The sequence below is a fragment of the Humulus lupulus genome, chromosome 3, assembly GCF_963169125.1.
Source record: "Humulus lupulus chromosome 3, drHumLupu1.1, whole genome shotgun sequence".
Lineage (NCBI taxonomy): Eukaryota > Viridiplantae > Streptophyta > Magnoliopsida > Rosales > Cannabaceae > Humulus > Humulus lupulus.
In genome coordinates, this window is record NC_084795.1 from 240228789 (window position 1) to 240235481 (window position 6693).

Sequence of the window (6693 nt, forward strand, 5' to 3'; positions counted from 1 at the left end):
GGCTAGAAACTTACCTCAAGCTCAGTTTAGAATCCTCTTCAATGGTGGAACACAATCCTAAGCCCTCAAGGTCCACTTCCCTAGCTTGAATCCTCAAGAGAAGCTCAAAAATCCAAAGGAAAAAAGGAGAAGAAAATGATGTACGGGTGGAAGTTTTGATACTCTATTTTTGGCATGCTTCTACAACCTTCAATGGCTTAAATATAACTTAAGGTGAAAAGACATTTTTGCCCCTAGGTCATTTAAAGTCTTCTAAAGGCTCCCAAGGGTAAAACCATCATTTCTCGCCTATTTCGTTAATTATAATTAACACCCTCCAATTCTCGTTATTCTCAAAATTCTCAAATCCCAATAATTCATATCCTGTTACCATTTAATTCCCGGCAACACTCTAATCACCAAATTACCCCGAGACTCATCCCGAGCTCCGAACTTAATCCCGTTATGACCAAACCGCTAACTTGCACTCAAAGATCGTCTCATGCCGAATGGCTCGAACAAATCCACATTATTATGTGGCCTCAACAATAGTTCACCAGCATGCATACAAATATACAATTATGCCCTCAACGGGCCAAATTACCAAAATGCCCTTATGATGAAATGTGGACCCACATGCATGCATTTAACATCATATTATAATATAATTCACATAAACATGCACATAATCATTTAATGGCATAATAAATCAATTGTGGCATTCCCGGCCTACTAATCCAACCATAAAACTGCATTAGGGATTTTAGGGCATTACATTAATGCTAGCCGAATTTTATTTTTTTTAATAACACATGCCGAAATTAATGCTTTAAAAAAAAAGTTTCAATTAATTCTCTATTTTCAAGGTAAAGAATATCAATAGTTATTGGTTATGATGTAATCTTATCAATAAATGCTCATTTATTGATAATAAAAAAGTTGCATTGTTTTATAGTTTGGGAAAAAAATAAAGAGTTGTATTGATTCATTTTACCTATAATCAAAGTAATTTGGCATAAATCAAAGTTGTTTTTTTATTTTTAAATTTTAAATTTGTATTTTATAATGTAATATGAAAAGCTTTATATCTTATTTTTGTTTTGATGTTCATTTATTGATAGAAAAACCAATAGTCATCCATTATTTTAGGGTACATAAGAAATCATTAATTAGTTGTGATTTCCAATATAAGATATAAATAATAAAATCTCAAGTTCAAAATAATAATTTCGAAACTAAAATTTAATAGGTTAAAGAAATAAAAAAATATTGCAAAAAAATATATTTCAACTAGTACATTGGAAATTACATAAACTTGCACCAAATAATATTTAAAATGCTACATTGGAAATTAAACAAACTTATTTTGATCAACAATATAAAAATACAAAAGTAAACCAAATTACTACTTCACATCTCCCTAATTATTGATTACATTACTACTAACAATGTTATCCTGATTTTGGTCTTCAGATCTTTGAGATGCTTCAAATAGTTGTTGTACAAAACAATAAATAAATAATTAGATAAACATATACCTTCCAGTTAATGTTTCATACTGTAAAATTATGAAATTAATTAAGATATATCAACCAGACAACGACGAAGTTGATGGTTAATATTATTTGAACCATTTAACCCATCACTAGATTCAAGGATCTTTGTAACCAAAATATTTTGCAAACCAACAACTATTGTGAGCAAAGCATTTACTTTTGTCACCCCAACCTGTAAAAAATAAATTAATATAAAATTTCAAAAATAATTAAAATAATAATAATAAAAATAATACATACACATTTTACATAGTCTGTAATTTGAAGGTTCCATTTGTTTACATCTTATGGTATATTAATGGTCATTGCATCACCATCCTCATCAGGTATGACAAAACTCCATGGTGGGATAGGAACATCACGGTCTACCTCATCTACACATACATGGTTTTCATATTCCTATTTTTTAAATAGAAAAAAGAAAAAAGATTTTAGAAAAATAACAATTCAAGTGTTCTTACATAAACATAAAATAAGATCTCAATCATAGACACATATATAGATATGAAGATATTACCTTACAAAAAGAACAATAAGACTCACTATGAAGACAACGTCAAGTTCTACTTTCGAACACTGAAGAGGCTGACTCCAAACTTTTCATAGGAGATCTATACCGACGAGCGTGATCTAAAAGTAATTTGTACCTGATTTGATTAGGAGACAATGAGTTCTCATAAAAAATTTGTCTCTTCTTTCCAACCCTTCCTCATAAATCCTTATATCTACCTCTTTTGTTCTTCATCCTCTTCCCCTCTACTCCCATGCATTTTCTCTCTCCCCCTCTATTTTTTTTCCCACATGATTTTTTTTCTTCTTCTTTCTCTCCTTCACATGCTCACGAAATCATGGGTGCTTCTGAGTTTTTATGTTTATTTTTTTACTTTTAATGAAGAAGAAGAAAGAGTTTAAGAAATGAGTGTGCATTTATTATGAAATCCTAAATTTAAAATTTTTAAATTAATTCAAAACTTAAAAAGAGATCTCACCTCTTATTGGTTGGAATCATCATTCCTAATGACCAAAAAAAAAAGCAATTTCGAAATTAATGGCAAAAAAAAAATCTATGCAAAAAAAAAATCTTTACTTGTTGGTAACATGATGTACCAAGTTACATACATGTTATGTCAGCATATTTGCACATTTATCTAGGTACTCATGTGTGGGTAATACCCATTGAGAACTTTTCCATATATATATATATATTGTTGACGCGGTTCTTCGCCAACAGGTAATTAAGAAATGAAGAGAAAGGGATCAGTGCTAAATGTGAACCGAAACAGATATAAGATCTTAGAAAAGGAAAGAGGTGACACAAGACACGTTTTTGAGTGGTTCAAGGGTTAAAATCCTTCTACTCCACTAGTCAGTATTATTGCTCTATATACTGAGTATTTGATTACAGGGCCTTTCTTTACAATGGAGAATCCAACCCCTATTTACTCCCAGGGTCTCCATATTTATAGGAGAAGGCACCTGGGAGTTGGTAAGAAGGTCATCCCGTGACCCTCTTACCTATCGTATCAACTCTGTGACATTCATGATTAATTCCTAAACCTGACACATAAGTGTGGTCAAATCAATAGGCAAGGAGATAATGGGCCGCACGGCCCAACCCAGTCGTGGGTGTCTAAATACGCACGTTCCTGCTGCGTGTCTGAGAAGTCAGGGGGATATCAGACACGTGATGTCTGATATATGAACGTTTACCTTGCGTGTGTAGACTTTACAAAGGGTCATAGCCTCCATATTAAGCTCGTACCACGAGCTTCATACTTGACTCGACCTTCGACCTTCAGAGTCCCTGCTCCAGTCTTGGGCAATGAAGGCGAGCCCTTGGGGCTTCCTCGAGCTAATGACAGAAGCTCCGGTCTGTGGGACGTCCACGAGATAATCATGATTAGGCCGCAGCTCGGCTCGCTAATCCGCCCGTGGGAAAATCAGGGCGTACATCTGCCCCCCAAGCTCCTGCTCGTGGTACGCCACGTCGTATTGGACCACAGTATGGGCTTTTAAGCTTCCCCATGAACTCTTCACATTCCACCTCTTACGCAGGCGCCTGATACGTGGAACATCGTGGTTGGTGACGGTACGTCTTACGAGAACCGCATTTAATGGCCTAGCCTATGCCCAGCCGTCGTTTCGTATTTCGAGTGGAGGGCCTCGGATCCCTCATCAGGGCCATCCAACGGCCCTCTACACGTGATCCTTCATGTATATAAAAAGGGGTGGCCATCCTATGCATGGGCCACCCTTTCATTCAAAATTTACCAAACTTCTCTCCTTCTTCTTTCTTCATTTCAGAAGAACAAACCCCCTTCTCTGTGGCTGCTACTTTTAGCGTTCAAGAAGCTCAGACGCACGGATTTCTTCAAAGCTTTGGAAGCCAACACATCGACGCAGCTTTCATCAAGGCGATACCTTCACCCACCTTCCAGCCAAACACTGTAAGTTCCCTGACCCTGTGCGTCTTGAAAATATATGTCACTGTAGCTTAGGTAAAAAATTTACTGTAGCCGCATGCAAGGGTTTACTGGGTTTTGTGGATACGGAGGGTGAAAGCCCTTTTAGGTTAGGGTTTCTTTGCTGTAGGAAATCACTTAAGAGTATGGTTTTCAGGATGCTTTTTCTGGGGAAAATTTCAGGGTAGGAGTTTTGGAACTTTTGGGTGCAAAACTAGGTAGCTTAGGGAACACGCCTCACAGGCGGTTTTGCAATTTTTGCCTACTGAAACTTTCCCCCCAAGGAAAATTCCATCCTGACCCTCCTGACACATGAATTCCGAGTAATCGAGGATCTGTTGGGAGCACAGGCGCGTGTTCATAGAACCGCGTGGTCTCACTCTCCACGAGTTGGGCTTACCTCAGCTCGTGCAAATAACATTTGATTTTTCCCTCACGCTTGGGTCGCCTTTTCTGAAATGTTTTCTTTTGTTCGTTAGGCGACCAGATGGCACCAAAAAGGAATGCCCCACAGAAGACCGTCGGAAGCTCAGCCTCCCAGCAGGACAAAGGCAAAGCGGTGGTGCCGAACTCCCCGATCCCCCGCTTTGGGCCGGCAGTGGAGAAGGAGCTCGAGGTGGCTCCTGATGCATTTTTTGAGGCAGAGAGGATCGTCTCAAAAATGACTGACCAGGTGAAGATCAACAAGATCTTCCTATCCCACAACATCGCACTGGGGAAGGCGTCTGCGGTGGCCCGACCTGCTGCAGATGGCGAGCGGAGCTGTGCGCCGCTCGACGAATCGTTCGCGGCCTGGAGCGGCGAACATTTTAAGGCGGGGGCCTTCCTCCCACTGGATCAGTATTTTGCTGATTTTCTTAATTATGTGAGGTTGGCACCGTTTCAGCTCCCCCCCAACTCCTACCGTTTGCTGGCAGGGTTGAAGTATTTGTTTCAGAAGCACGAGTGGGAGGTCCCCACTCCTGCGGACATTTTATATTTTTTCTGCCTCAAAACCAGCCCGGACCAGCGGGGGCAAGGCGACGGGTTTTACTACTTAACCCGATTCCCCAATACGGCTGCAGTCATCGAGCTTCCCAGCCACCCCAACGACTTCAAGGATCAATTCTTCATGTCGACGGGGTTCAGGAATTGCGAGCTCCACTACTTCAATCGTCCTCATAAGTATCTTTTCTCCTTAGCTCGTAAGTTAAGTGTCTTTTTAGCTCCTCCCGTACCCCTTTCTGACTTAGGCTATTTCTGCAGCCATCTTCGCGAGGACAGAGAAATCTGTGACCCTCGGGGCCCAATACGAAACGCTGGCGGGCTTGCCCCCCAGCGAGAAGGATTATCGCGTGCTCGTAACAGACGAGACGATGATAGCCTGCAAGCTGATTTTCCCGAATTAGACTTTAAACCTCAGGAGGCCCCGGGGGCTCCCCCCAGCTCGCGACACTAGACCCATCGTCGTGGAGGAGGTCGCGGAAGACGAAGATGAGGAGGACGAGGGCGACGAAGTTCCGCTTGTGAGGAATAGGAAGCGGACCTTGGAGGTCGTCCTGGTGACGGGCGAGGAGAGGATCCAATCCGGAGCAGCCGCGGGTCCTTCTGGCCAAGGTAACCCTTACTTGTTTAGGAGTCTAGATAGGGCCACAGCAGACCCCCGGCTGGCTAGGTTCAATCCTAGGCAGATCGTCCATCGTCACCGAAGGGATCCGAACCTGAACACGACCTTGCTCCATTGCGTCGACCGGCTTGTGCTGGATTACCAAGATAGTCGACCTAGGGGTACCGTAGTAGTAGATAACACCCTAGCCTTTAGGTCGATCCTATTCGAGGAGTATGGGACCAACCTTCGAACATGGCCATCGCTCCAGAGGGGTGACGTAGCTCCGGGGCTTAGGCAGTATGTAGACGAATCTAGCCCCGAGTCAGACTTGGGCCCAGAACTTGCACCAGCTCGGGAAGTAATCGACTTAGATTCTTCCCCGAGCTCGGGGGGTAGGATTCCCTTAGTATTCATATACTTTTTACCTCTTAGTTTTTGTATCTGTATGGTTGCTAACTCTTACTAACCATGCTTTTGTTTTGACAGACGAGATGTCTCAGCCCGAGGAGAGCCTGCGAGGTGCGGTCTTTGGGGGGAACCCCTCAGCTGGGCCAAGAATGGAAAGGCTTCGGACGTCCAAGAACGCCGCCGGGACTCCCACCAAGTCTCCTGCAAAGGAGAAGGACCAAGCCCTAGCTTCACAGGTTGCGAGAGCGGTTCCTCCTGCTGCAGGGGGAAGCAATATGCCTCCACCGGCTCCGCGAGCTCCACTCGCCGCCCGGGACGCAGTAACGGAGGTCGGGACTTCGGCCATCATATCCTCCGATGTGCGCATACCAGTCAATCCCCAGGACCTGGAGAAGATCCCCGAGGCCTTTCGGGGAACGGTGTATGAGTCGGCGAACTACACCGTCAGCCATATATACAAGTTCACCGAGAAGGAGCTCTGGGCCATCGAGACAATGAGCCCTGTGGGCGTGCTGGAGTCTTCACTAGGCACGGCCATGACGGTAAGCCAACCTTAACTTTTGTGATTTTTTACTTTGTTATTCTTTGCTCTGCTTTTTCCTAAGGCAATTGTCTTTCCGTCTTTGCAGAGCGTTGTCGCCCTTCACCGGAGCATCTTCAGGACCATAACTCAGCTCGGGGACATGAGGGACGAGCATCA